Source organism: Elephantulus edwardii, unplaced genomic scaffold (genome assembly GCF_000299155.1).
Source record: "Elephantulus edwardii isolate Elephantulus edwardi_28Jun2011 unplaced genomic scaffold, EleEdw1.0 scaffold00095, whole genome shotgun sequence".
NCBI classification, from domain to species: domain Eukaryota; kingdom Metazoa; phylum Chordata; class Mammalia; order Macroscelidea; family Macroscelididae; genus Elephantulus; species Elephantulus edwardii.
In genome coordinates this window covers 12,579,334-12,592,296 of record NW_006399845.1, presented here as the reverse complement: position 1 = coordinate 12,592,296, position 12,963 = coordinate 12,579,334, and the positions used below count along the sequence as shown (strand labels likewise).

The following is a 12,963-nucleotide window of genomic DNA, read 5'->3' as shown; positions in this document are numbered from 1 at the left end:
CAAGGACCAAGTTCAGGTTGCTCTGAAGTACTTGGCAAAAAATAAAGCCCAGAAATTGATGGGATACCAATTGATGTATTTCAGCAAACAGATGCTGCCTGCCTTGGATGTGCTCAACAAGTTGTACAAAGAAATCTGGAGGATTTCTACCGGCCAACTGACTGGAAGAGATCCTTATTTATTCCCGTTTCCAAAAAAGGTGGCCTGACAGGGTGTGGATATTATCAAAGAATATCACTAATATCACATGCTAGCAAAATCTTGCTGAAGATTATCCAGAAATGACTGGAACAGTACATTGACAGAGAACTACCAGAAACACAAGCTGGATTTGGAAGAGGTCATGGTACTAGTGACATTATTGCCAGTGTTAGATGGATCTTGGCAGAATGCAAAGTACCAGAGGAATGTCTGTCTACGCTCTATTGATTATGCAAAGGCATTTGACAGTGTTGATCACAACAAATTGTGGCTAACCTTGAAGAAAATGGGAATCAAAACACATGATTGTGCTTGTGCAAAACCAATACTTGGACCAAGAAGCAGTACTCGGAACAGAGCAAGAAAACACTGCATGGTTCAAAATCAGGAAGGTAGTGCATCAGGGATGCATGGGATGCATCCTGTCTCCATATCTTTTCAATCAATATGCAGAACAGATCACTCAGGAAGCTGAGCTTTATGAAGAGAAATGTGGCATCAGGATTGGAGGACGACTCATCAACAATCTGCGTTATGCAGATGACACAACCTTGCTGAAACTGAGGAGGACCTGAAGTGCTTGCTGCAGAAGGTCAAGGACTGTAGTCTTCAATATGGATTGAAACTCAACATCAAGAAGACAAAGTTTCTCACCACTGGGCCTATTAGAAGCATCATGATAGCTGGAAAAGAGTTTTAGGTGGAAGCATCATGTTAGATGGAGAAGAGATTGAGGTTGTTAAAAATTACAGCTTGCTAGGCTCCACAATCAACACTCTTGGCACCAGCAGTCAGGACACCAAATGACAAACTGCACTGGGAAAATCTGCTGTCAGCGACATCTCCAGAGTATTGATAAGCAATTGATAAGCAATGACATCAGTCTAGAGATTAAGGAGGGTCAAGGACTGCAGCCTTCAATATGGATTGAGGCTCAATGTCAAGAAGACAAGGATTCTCACCACTGGACCAATTGGTAGCATCAGGATGGATGGTGAAGAGGTTGAGATTTTTCACAGCTTTAGTCTGCTTGGCTCCACAGTCAACACTCTTGGCACCAGTAGCCAGGAAATAAAAAACCATATTGCGATGGGAAAGTCTGCTGTTAGGGACCTCTCCAAAGTACTGAAGAGTAATGGTGTCACTCTGGAGACTAAGGTGTGTCTGATAGAGGCCATGGTCTTTGCAATTACTTGTTATACAACAGAGAGTTGGACAATGACTAGGGAGGATGGAAGGAGAATTGATGACTTTGAGCTGTGGTGCTGGAGAAGAGTATTGAATGTACCGTGGACTGCCAAGAAAACAAACAGATTCATCCTAGAGAGGGTTAAACCAGGCTGCTCCTTGGAGGCAAGGATTCTGGGGCTTTGTCTGACATACTTTGGACATGTTGCAAGGAGGGACCAGTCCTTGGAGAAGGACATCATGCTTAGGAAGGTGGAGGGACGGCACAGGAGGGGAAGACCCTCTATGAGATGGACTGATTCAGTGACTGAGGTAATAGATTGGGTGTGTCAGAGGCAGTGCGACTGGCACAGGATATAACAGGGCTGTTGTACATAGGGTCACTATGGGCCACAGGCGACTTGAAGACACATAACAACAATAGCAACAACAATCCACCAGTGCTCTCCTGTAGAGATTAACAAAGTTGGAAACCCAATCAGCAGTTCTATTCTGTCATACAAGGTCACTCTGAGTTGGACCTGACTCTTTGCAATTGGTTAGATTTCATTTACAAAAAGAAAAGAAGTCCTGAAGCATGCTATAACACAAATGAATTTTTCATCATGCAGAGCCTCAATCAATCACAAAAGACTTGAGGCCTTATACATGGCCTCACTTGTATAAAGTAAGAAAATAGCGATACTAAACATTAATAGCATTTATCAGGGATGCAAGAAAGCTCTGGTGGTCTAGTGGTAAGAAGCTGCACGCAATCCCAAAGGCAAGCGGTTCGAATCCACCAGCTGCTCTGGGGAAGAAGGAAGGGCAATCTCCTCCTGTGCAATTAGTTCCAACTCAATGGCACACAATAGCAACCAGGGATATGAGGAAGGAAGAATTTCTAACAACAAACACAGGAAAATTTTTGCATGGGGATATTAAATTTATAGTGTTAGTGGCAGTGAAACAATTTAGAAAAGCATAATTGTTGTGCAATATGGAGAATGCCATCCGTATCACTGAAATATATGTGGAGAAATTGTTGAATTGGTGTTCTGTTGTGCATATTTCCACAATGTTTTAATTTTTATCTAAAGTCATCTTAAAATTTAACAAATTTATTTTAACTAGTGAAAAATAGTCTGTCTTGAACATTACCTTCTTTTAAGAACTATCTGTAAGGGGTCACACAATAGCAACTCGAAAGATTAGATAGGAACCTTAATTCTAAGAATAACCCAGAAGAGGGTGAAAATAGAGTTGCATAATTTATAATCAATATTCTAAACTGTCTATGAAATGAATGTTGAATTGGTGTAGGTTTTGCTATTTATATTCCCAACAGTACCAAAATAACATTTGGGAGAATATTTTTCTTTTTTAAAAAAATATCCCTGTGAGCCAGTTAAGGCCTGCTGAGAAAAAGATTTCTGAAACGGCAAGTATTTTTGCTGACTATAAGCAGGGTCCCCAGCACACAGCCCTTCTTAAAATTGAAATTTTTTATGCATGAGATGAAACTGAATTCTATTTATGAAAGATGTGCTTCTGTGTCCAAAACAAAAACAACACAGTGACTCCTGGTGGCAAAACTAGAATAATCTGAGGAAAAGTTAATTTGTACCTATAGAAAACAGTGGCATGGTTCCTGCTAATTCCAGACAGAAATACAGAATTCAAGTGAAATTGTACTCCACAAAGACTTCAGCTTATTGAAAAGTAATTAAACTAATGTGTAGACTTAGTTACTATTGTTCAGGGAGTTCTGGTCCAGTCGAGCATGACTCATCACAGTGACCCTATGAACAAAAGACTTGAAGCCTTTCTATAACTATCATCATTTCTTAAAGTTCATAGAATTTCCAGAAGCATGCTGTTTAGGAAGTGGATGCCACACCTGCTTTCAAACCCATCTGAAACTGGGAGCTCGACCAAACACTGTCCACGGGTAACTGTTTTGGCACGTGGCACCCCATTGGCACAAGGTTTAGAGTCACAGCAACCCCAGGTTACCTCAGTTACAGCAAACTGACAGAAAGTGTTATACCACTTAGAAAAATTATTCCTCCAAAATATAATAAACACCGACTTTTAAATACAAAGGCTGTTCACGAGGTCTTGTTGACTCTAAACAAGAGGCTTAAATAAAAAACCAACCAATATAATATGTTGTTGTCGTTATCTGCTGTCAAGTCGCCTGCAACCCATAGCGACCCTATGTATAGCAGTTCTGAATCCTTCCTTGTCTTAGTGGTAAGAAATTGTGTTGCCAACACAAAAAGCAGGCAATTCAGATCTACTAGCTGCTGTATGGGAGAACATAGGCAATTTCCTCTCTTGTGATTTACAGACTCTGAAAACCCACTGGAGGGTCAGCTATGAATTAGTTCCAACTGAATGGTACTTAACAATAACAAACAACAACTAGTTGTTACTTTGTTTTTGGCTTAAGTTTCCATGAAGTTTATTTCAAAGGTGGATTTTCCAAACTGCTTTGGATGATGGCCGAAACATTATTTACACAATGCCACCTTCAATCTCCAATCCCAACATTTACACACCATTTTAAAGGAGAAAATTCTCTGGAAGATTAAGTTTGGCATCTCTGTCATTTAAAAATCCATTTTGGTATTTTTCTGTTTCACTTAATTAGCCTTTTTTATGCCAATAAAACAGAACAGGATTCAGCTGGCCTTTGCAGAGCAGCAAGTAATAGTTGGCTTTCAGAAGATAGCAAGAAATGAGATGGGGCGGGGGAAAGGGAATACAAGTACTACATTAGCAAACTTTTGATCCCTGGTCTGTCACTTCCCTAATATTTACCATCCCCACTTTCTGTAAAATGGCAGCAGTTAAGTTTTTCCCACACCCAATGTCATCAAAACAACATATGTACTGACTCATAGATTTAATATTTAAAATAAGTCCAACACTGCCTCAAATCCAACTCATAGCAACCCTCAACTTGGTTTTAAGATCTTAACAGGAAAAGAATACCCATCTTCTCTCCAACAGGGCAGCTGGTGGATTCAAACCCCCACCTTTCAATTAGCACCTGGACACATCACACTCTATGCCACCAGAGCTCTTTAATAAGCAAACTAAGCACCCTAAAACCAAAACCCACTGCCATCTAGTCAAGTACAGCTCATAGTTCTATAGAACTGGGTAGAACTGCTCATAGTTTCCAAGGCTACATATCTTTACAGAAATAGATTCCCTCATCTTTGTCCTGAAGGTCAATTAGTACACTGGAACCACCAATCTATAGGTTAGCAGCTGAATGCTTTTACCCATATGGACACCAGATAAGACCTAAAAATAAATTTGTGGTAGCAATAGCATCTTAACGGGCATATTCTCAAATGAAACCACAAGTTCTGACTATATTGTTCAAACATCAATCCTAATACGTCCTGGCTCTCATCAAAATCCTATGCAATCCTTTTATTTAGCTATACTTGTATCAAAATACAAACAGAAAAGTCTGGGTAGGGTGAGAGCTAAGGCGGCGCACACAAAAAATATTTTTCATTCTGTCAAAGCAAACACTGTCAGTGTTTAAAAATATTTCAGTTTCTTCTTTCTGCAAATATGGATGTTTTCTCCTCAGGATGTGCCTACCCAGTCTGAGTTAATCTTGTCCTATTCCCCAAAGTGGTTTGTGACTTTGTTTTTATTGAGGTGGGAAAGCCAGCCGGGCTTGTATGTCAGCCAGGCATTTTAAAATATTTGTTAGAAAATCTGTTTTATATATGAGGTGTGTGTGTATGTGTGTGTAGGAGCTGCTGTAGCTTAGTGGTAAAGAGTTGTGCTGTCAACCAAAAGGCAAGTGTTCGAATCCACTAGCTGCTCCGCATGATGATATGCAGTCTCCACCAAGTGTGATTTACAGCCCCTGAAAACCAGCTGGAGGATCAGCTATGAGTTGGTTCTAACTCAACAGTACACAGTACATAACAGGTATATGGATCATATAGATCAAAAACTCTGTGATGTCAAAAAAACACTCTGTAGGTGGTGCAAAGAAAAGCACACTGGGCCCTCGTGGGTTGGGTATTTCCTGATTCCTCATCTTTCCCACCTGCGGTCCTATGCCACAAATTGAAATATGTGAAATCCATTCTCTCCTGCCTCTGAGGTAGATTCGCTGTGTGAAGGTCGAGTTAGAATCCCCTGAGAAATCCGTAAAATCCCCCCTCCTCCACGTCCCCCATCTCAAAATCCCTGAGAGGGGAGCCCAGGGCTACGTCCCTAGGTGATGTGAGACACGCGCGCGTCTGCAGCCTATGCTACAAAGGCGTCCCAGTTAGGGAATATGCAAATGAAAGAGCAGAAATATGAAAGGACAATTCCAAATGGTGAATGGAGAACAAAGAGGCCGGGAGCCTAAATATGAGCACTGGAGCTGTCTAGATCATCACCTAAGCCTATCCTTGGCCAGATGCTGTTACTGTAGCCAGTAAACGGGACCAGAAAAGGAAACTACAACAGTGGCAGCAGCAGCAACTAGTCTCACAGCCCCACGTACTCATCCACTGAAGTTGAAGAAGGGTTACTGAGACGTTCAGGGAGGGAATGGTAAGCGTGGCGCACCACGAGGTGACAGGTCGGGTCTGTGATCACTCCTGGCAAGCCCAGGCCCACTTGGACGTTCCTCTTTGGAAGCGACATTGCGTGGGTGAGGAGAGAGCTGTCAGAGGCCCCCCGGAACACTGCTGAGAAGGCGCAGTGGCCACGCCGAGGCAGCACCCTGAAACCCCCTCTGAGCTCCAGGGCCGGGCGGCCCTAAGTGCCCCTACCTTCGGCTTCCTGCGCGGCAGCCGAGGGGCAGACACAACACCCACAATCCCAGGCGGCCGCAGCGGCAACCAGCTCCCAGTGCGCAGACGTGGCGGGCGGCGGGCGTGAGGAGCCGTCAGCGTGCAGCTGTTACGTAGCCAGCCTCGCCCAGCGGCAACCTGCCCGACCCGCTCGCGGCCGGCCGTCTCACTCCCTCTCTCACACGTGGAGTTCTTAGCTCCGCCTCTATCCATTTGTGCTAAATCTCGCCCCCGATTGCCCTGTTACAGAATGCCTGGACTTTTTTCTGTGTTCCTGCCCTGGAGATTCTCATGAGCTTGATTTTGCATGGAAGACAGACCAGAATTGGAGCTTCAAAGTTTATTATTTGATTTCTGAGCAGCTTAAAGTCTTCCTAACGGAAAGATCCTCCAAAAAAGGACAAAAGGGAGGCGGGGGTGGGAGTGGGAGAGGAGTGGTAAAAATAAGCTGTTGTGACTCATTGGTATAGAAGCATAATCTGAAGCAATAAATAGTCCTTTGAAAATTCATGCTAAATAGGTCACTTGCAAGTCACAAACTTCATATCTGTATTATTTGTGATTATTTTTACGACTCTTTTTTTATCACCTGCAATTCAAATTCGATTCCACCACTGAATACCTGTCATTTTATGTGGGCCAGGTGCAGCATATACATTACACCTACGTCTCTTAACGGCATACGATCAGAACTGTCATCATTTTTTTTAAACGGAGAAACTTGAAACTCAAGCTCATTGCTTTGGAGTCAGAACCGTCTGACCCTCCAGCAGGTTTTCAGAGGCAGTAAATCATAGGGAAAGATATTATTCATCTAGTCCCCACAGAGCAGCTGGTAGATTCATACTCCCCACCTTGAGGTTGGCAACACAACTCCTTAGGGACCAAAAGAGGTTAATGACTAGTGAAAAGTCACTGCCAACTGATTAGTTCCAATTTACAGCAATAGTCCATCAAGTTTCAGTTAGATCATAAAGGGAGGAGATGGCCCAAGATACGTAGCCTTTGGGCTAGCAGCATAGCTCTGCACCATCCACCAGAGCTCTTCATCATTTTTGCCTCCAGGAAGCACTCTGTGCACATTCTCCAAGACATATCTGTTTGGTTTTTTGGCAATACATGGGATATTCAGCACTCTTCTCCAACACCACAGTTCAAAGGCACCAATTTTTCTGTCATCTTTATCCAGCAGTCAAATGTGTAACAAATGATTGAAAAGACCATGGCCTGAATAAGATACATCTTGTTCCTCAAACTAAAATCATTGTTCCTCAATAATTTGGAAAGGTCCCTGAATGAAGACTTTCCCAGTGCAATGTGTCTCCTAATTTCCTGACTGCTGGTACCAAGTGCATTGACTGTGGATCCAAGTCAAATGAAGTTGTTGACAGTCTCAATCCTTAGTACATCATGATATTGCCTATCATCACCATTGACGAGGATTTTTGTTTTATTGATGTTAAGATGCAATCCATATTTAAGTACTCCCTTTGTCTAGTCATCTTTAACCTTCTCTGAGACCCTCAGTGCCCCAACATAGTTATTCCTGGTCACTCATGAGTGGATAATAAGACAATCCACTTACTTACCTCCCTTAAACAGTAGCTACTCCCTAAGAGCAAACAATGAACATTTCTCTGACATTATTTTCTCTTTTTGAAATGCAATATGAAGTATCTAGCCATCAACTTAACTTCTTGATTGTGTTTATTTCACACAGGTAGAAAATTGGCTTTGTGGCCAATAAGCAAACCTTGATTGGTGACCTGGGAAAGGAGAACAGGCTCAGAAAAAGCCCTTGAGCAGTAGCTGAATGGGAAGCACCAATTTATGAAAAAGGCCTCAATAGGACAATTCCGTTGTGATATTTCTGTCTCATTGAACACCAGGAGAACAGCAAAAGTAGCTGGGCACAGGAGTAATTGTAACTTGTATCACTTCTGATACTATGAGGATAGATAATAGATGCTCAGCAAATATTAATTATATGACTGATAAATTACAGAATGAACATAAAAATTCTAATTGAAGCTGGTACATGCTATAAAAATATTAATAACGTGCTTTAAGAGTTGTTGTTGTTGTTGTTATGTGCTGTCGAGTCACCTGTGACTCATAACGATCCTGTGTATAACAGCTCTGAAGTTTGCCCTGTCCTGAGCTAGTCTCACTGACTCCGACACACATACCCTCATTGCCCCAATGTACCAATCCATCTCATCCAGGACCTTCCTCTCCTGCGCTGTCCCTCTACCCTTCTGAGCACCATGTCCTCCCCCAAGAATAAGTCCCTCCTGGCCACATGCCCAAAATATGTGAGACAGAGCTTTAAAATCCTAGCCTCCAAGGAGAAACTTGGTTTCACCCTCTCCAAGACAGGCCTATTTGTTTTCTTGGCAGACCATGATATGTGCAAGACTTCTCCAGCATCATAACTTAAAGGCATTGATTCTTCTTCTATCATCCTTAGTCTCTAGACATGAATACTTCTCAGTACTTGGAAAGGTCCCTGACTATAGATTTATCTAATGCAATTCATCTCTTTATTTCCTGACTGCTATTGCCAAGAGTCTAGATTGTGGAGCTGAGCAAGTTGTAACTGTTAACAACCTCAATCTCTTCTCCATCCATCATGGTGTTGCCAATTAGCCCAATGATGAGAATCTTTGTCTTCTTGATGTTGAGTTTCAATCCATACTGTAGACTACAGTCCTTGACTTCTGCAGCAAGCACTTTAGGTCCTCCTCAGTTTCAGCAAGCAAGGTTGTGTCATCTGAATAAGGCAAATTGTTGATGAGTCTTCCTCCAAGCCTGATGCCATATTCCTCCCCATAAAGCCTAGCTTCCCAAATGATCTGTTCTGCATCTATATTGAAAAGGTATGGAGACAAGATGCATCCCTGATGTACTGCCTTCCTGATTTTGAACCATGCAGTATTTCCTTGCTCTGTTCGTTGATTGCGCTTATGCTATAAGAGTTGTGTTACATGGGAGAAGGATGGGCAATCTCCTCCCATGTGATTAATTGCCTCTGAAAACCCACCAGAGGGTCAACTATGGGTTGGTTCTGACTCAACAGTACATACTATAAGAGTAGGCTGCTTAATACAGGATAAGCACAGACAAAGCTTATGATAGGTTGAATAAATGCATGTGCATGTGTGGGCCTAGAGGAGAGTCCAGCTAGACACAGCTGCTGACAGTGTCAGATCCTCACTTCCTCCTTGAGACAAATCTAATCAACTTAGGTATGTAGGGAAGGGATATATGTATCCCCAGCCCCAAATCTTGAAGAGACCCAACTAAAAACCACCTCAAGGGAACTCAGTGTAAGCTCAAGCCTTCTGAGATGCTAAAGGTCCAGAGTAAGCAGACAGCCTCTGTTAACATGGCCCTCAAGCAAGGAAAATCCATCAACCACTCTTAGAGTGGCTGCTGGGGTCATAGACATTTGTATTTCTTGTCTGTGTTGCCCTATATTACTCTTGTGATTAAGCAAAAATAAATATAACATTTCCCTTTAAATAAGTACCAGAATCATTGTCATTGAGTTGATTCAACCCATAGTGACCCTATGGATAGAGTAGAACTGTCCATAAGGTTTCCAAGGCTGTAAATTGTTGCTAGAGCAGACTGCCTCATCTTCCTCCTGAGGAGTGACTGGTGGATTCGAACCACAGACCTTTTAGTTAGCAACTTGGTGCTTAATTCACCACACCTCCAGGGCTCCTTTAAGAACATAAACACTCACTTCCTTGCAGTCCTATTGAGAACTTCTATTTCCCTTTTTCACTTCTCAGAAGAGCAAATGCTTAGAACAGTAGATAGTGTGAGGAATAACCTTCAACAATGCCACTATCAATCAAATCAAAGGAAACCACAGCACGCACCGCAGAGCCCTGGCTAGGCAGAAATTTATATGATCAATGTGGCCTTCTTTAACAAGCAGAATGTGTTGAATAGATCATTTCTCCTAAGATCAGCCCTTCTTAATTCATCTTTCACAGGCCTACTATACTATTGTGGGAAAGCAATCCAAGGATCAGGAATTCACTTCCTTCTCTCTCTGGGTGGTTCTAAAATGTTTAGCGTAGGAAGCACGTGGTCTGTCTCACCATCATATTGTCCTGCCTCTTCATTTTTCATCCAAACAAAGCCCATGGCTACTACAGTGATCTTATAAGATCCAACAGAATTTCAAAGGCTGAAATCTTTATGGAAGGAAATTGCTACATCTTCTTTCTCTGAAACAACTGGTGGGTTCAAAACACCAACATTTTAGTTAGCAGTTGATAGTTTAATAATGGCATCACAGGGATCCTTCAGTTTTTACCAGACAGCTCAGATCTTACCGGTGAGCACATCCAAGGCTCACCTCCAAGGCTCACCAGTATCCCATCAATTCCGGGATTGTATTCTTTCTCCATGCCTATTCGATCTGTACGCTGAGTAAATAATTAGAGAAACCAGAGGGAGCCTCATCAATAACCTGCATTATGCAGATGACACAACCTTGTTTGCTGAAAGTGAGGAGCATTTGAAGTACTCATAGCAGAGGATCAAGGAATGCAGTTTTCAATATAAATTGCATCTCAATGTCTAGAAGACAAAGATTGTTTTCACTGGACTGATAGAAAACGTGATGGATAGAAAAGGGATTGAAATTGTCCACAATGTTCTCTAACTTGGATCCATAATCAACACCCTTGGTACCAGCAGTCAGGAAATAAGGAAACTAGGAAAGACTGAAGTTAGAGACTTCTCCAAATTATTGATGAATAATGATGTCAGTTTGAAGACTAAGGTGCGTCTGATTCAGATCATAGTCTTTCTGATCACTTGTTATGCATCTGAGAGCTGATACAGTGAATAACTGAGAGCTGATTCATACAGTGAATAAGTATGACAGAAGAAGACTTTGAGCTGTGGTGTTGGAGATGATCACTGAACATCCCATTGACAGCCAACAGCAAAACAAATATGTCTTGGAGAGGGTGCAGCCAGCGTGCTCATTGGAGGCAAGGACGATGAGGCTTCACCTCACATATTTCAGGCATATTACTAGGAGAGGCTATTCCTTGGAAAGGGACATAAAGCTTGAAAGCAAAGCGTTGAGGGTCGGCAAAATCCAGGTGGACTGACATGGTGACTGACGCAATGGGCTCTAGTGTGTCAGGAAGTGTGAAGATGTCACAGGATAGGACAACGTTCAGATCTCCTGTTCTAGGGTCGCTATGAGACCTACTCATCTTGACGGCACCTAACAACAACAACAAATCTTACTGCCAAGAATCCTTCTGAACTCTAGATATTTTATTCATTTACTTAAATGTGAACACTCAAAACAAAAAAACCAAAAAAAATGTGAACACTCGGCTACATGAAAGCCATTCGTTGTGGAGATCCAACTGTGACACAGCCCCACCAGAAGAACTTGGAATTAAATGAGAGGTCTAGAAATGAGAATGAATCAAGTGAAAACAGCCCAACAAGGGCCATTAAAGATAAATAGTAACATTTTTTAAAAATACTTATAAAATATCAATAAGGCAGCCCGGTTCACACTGCTGTCTCTCTTTATGGTTAAAGGTCTTTCACTTTAATTCTCTCATTTGTTCCAAACATCTCTGAAAAGTGAGGCAGATTTTATTCTCATTGTACAGACAAAATAAAAATTTGTCTTTCTGAATTCTCCAGAGCTGTCCTGTCCAGCATGTTTGCCATGTAGGTTTTTATATTTAACTTAATCAGAATTAATTAAAAGTTAAAATTCTACAGCTATCAGGGTGACCCAAGATGGGCGCCTACACGCACCTCCAGGAGCTGTGGCAGAAGAAGCAATCCGACGTGATGCGCTTCCTCCTGCTGGTGCGCTGCGGGCGGTACGGACAGCTCTCGGGCAGCACTACACCAGGCCCCGCGCCCCACGCGTCCGGAAAAGGCGCGCAGGCTGGGCTACAAGGCCAAGCAAGGTTACTCACTCCCAGGATTCGAGTTCGCTGGGTGGCTGCAAACGCCGGGTCCCTAAAGGAAAGACCTAAGGCAAACCTGTCCACCACAGCGTGAACCAGCTCAGGTTCGACACCAGTCTGTAGCTGAGGAAGAAGCTGGCCGCCACTGTGGGGCCCTGAGGGTCCTGAATTCTTACTGGGTGGGTGAAGATTCCACATACAAGTTCTTTGAGGTTATCCTCATTGATCCATTCCATAAGGCAATTAGAAGAAATCTCGACACCCAATGCATCTCAAAGCCTGTCCACAAACGCTGGGAGATGTGGACGCAAGAGCCGAGGCCTGGCCAAGGACGACAAGTTCCACCACACCATTGGTGATTCACTCCAAGCCGCCTGGAAGAGGCGCAGCACCGTGCAGCTGCACCGTTACCGCTGAGAACGTGGGGTTTGTAAAGTGTGTCCCTAATAAACCATTGAGGACAGCCCAGCGTCTACTCTACGTTTTCTTTGTCAAACTGTAGTAATCTGCAGATTGTTTGAAGCACGCATTTTGAAACTATGACATTAAACGTGCAATAATGTTTGAAGACAGTGAGAGTGTAACTTGTTTATAATAAGATGAATGCTTTTGTCTTTCCATTGTCTGTTCTGTGTTTAAAATGTTGTACTATGTGGAATAATAGGTATAAAATAAATTCTTTAAAACTAGGAGGGAAGTCTCCATTCTTTTTCAATCTATATGTAGAACAGATTATCCGGGAGGCTGGGCTGTGCAAGGAGGAATGTGGCATCAGAATTGGAGGAAGATTCATAAAA

The 12,963-nt window shown here is 42.6% G+C and overlaps 1 pseudogene; it reads left to right on the top strand.

Moving 5' to 3' along the window:
- The first annotated feature begins 11,990 nt into the window (after positions 1 to 11,990).
- On the top strand, positions 11,991 to 12,583 carry LOC102869758 (annotated as a pseudogene).
- Positions 12,584 to 12,963: the final 380 nt, after the last annotated feature.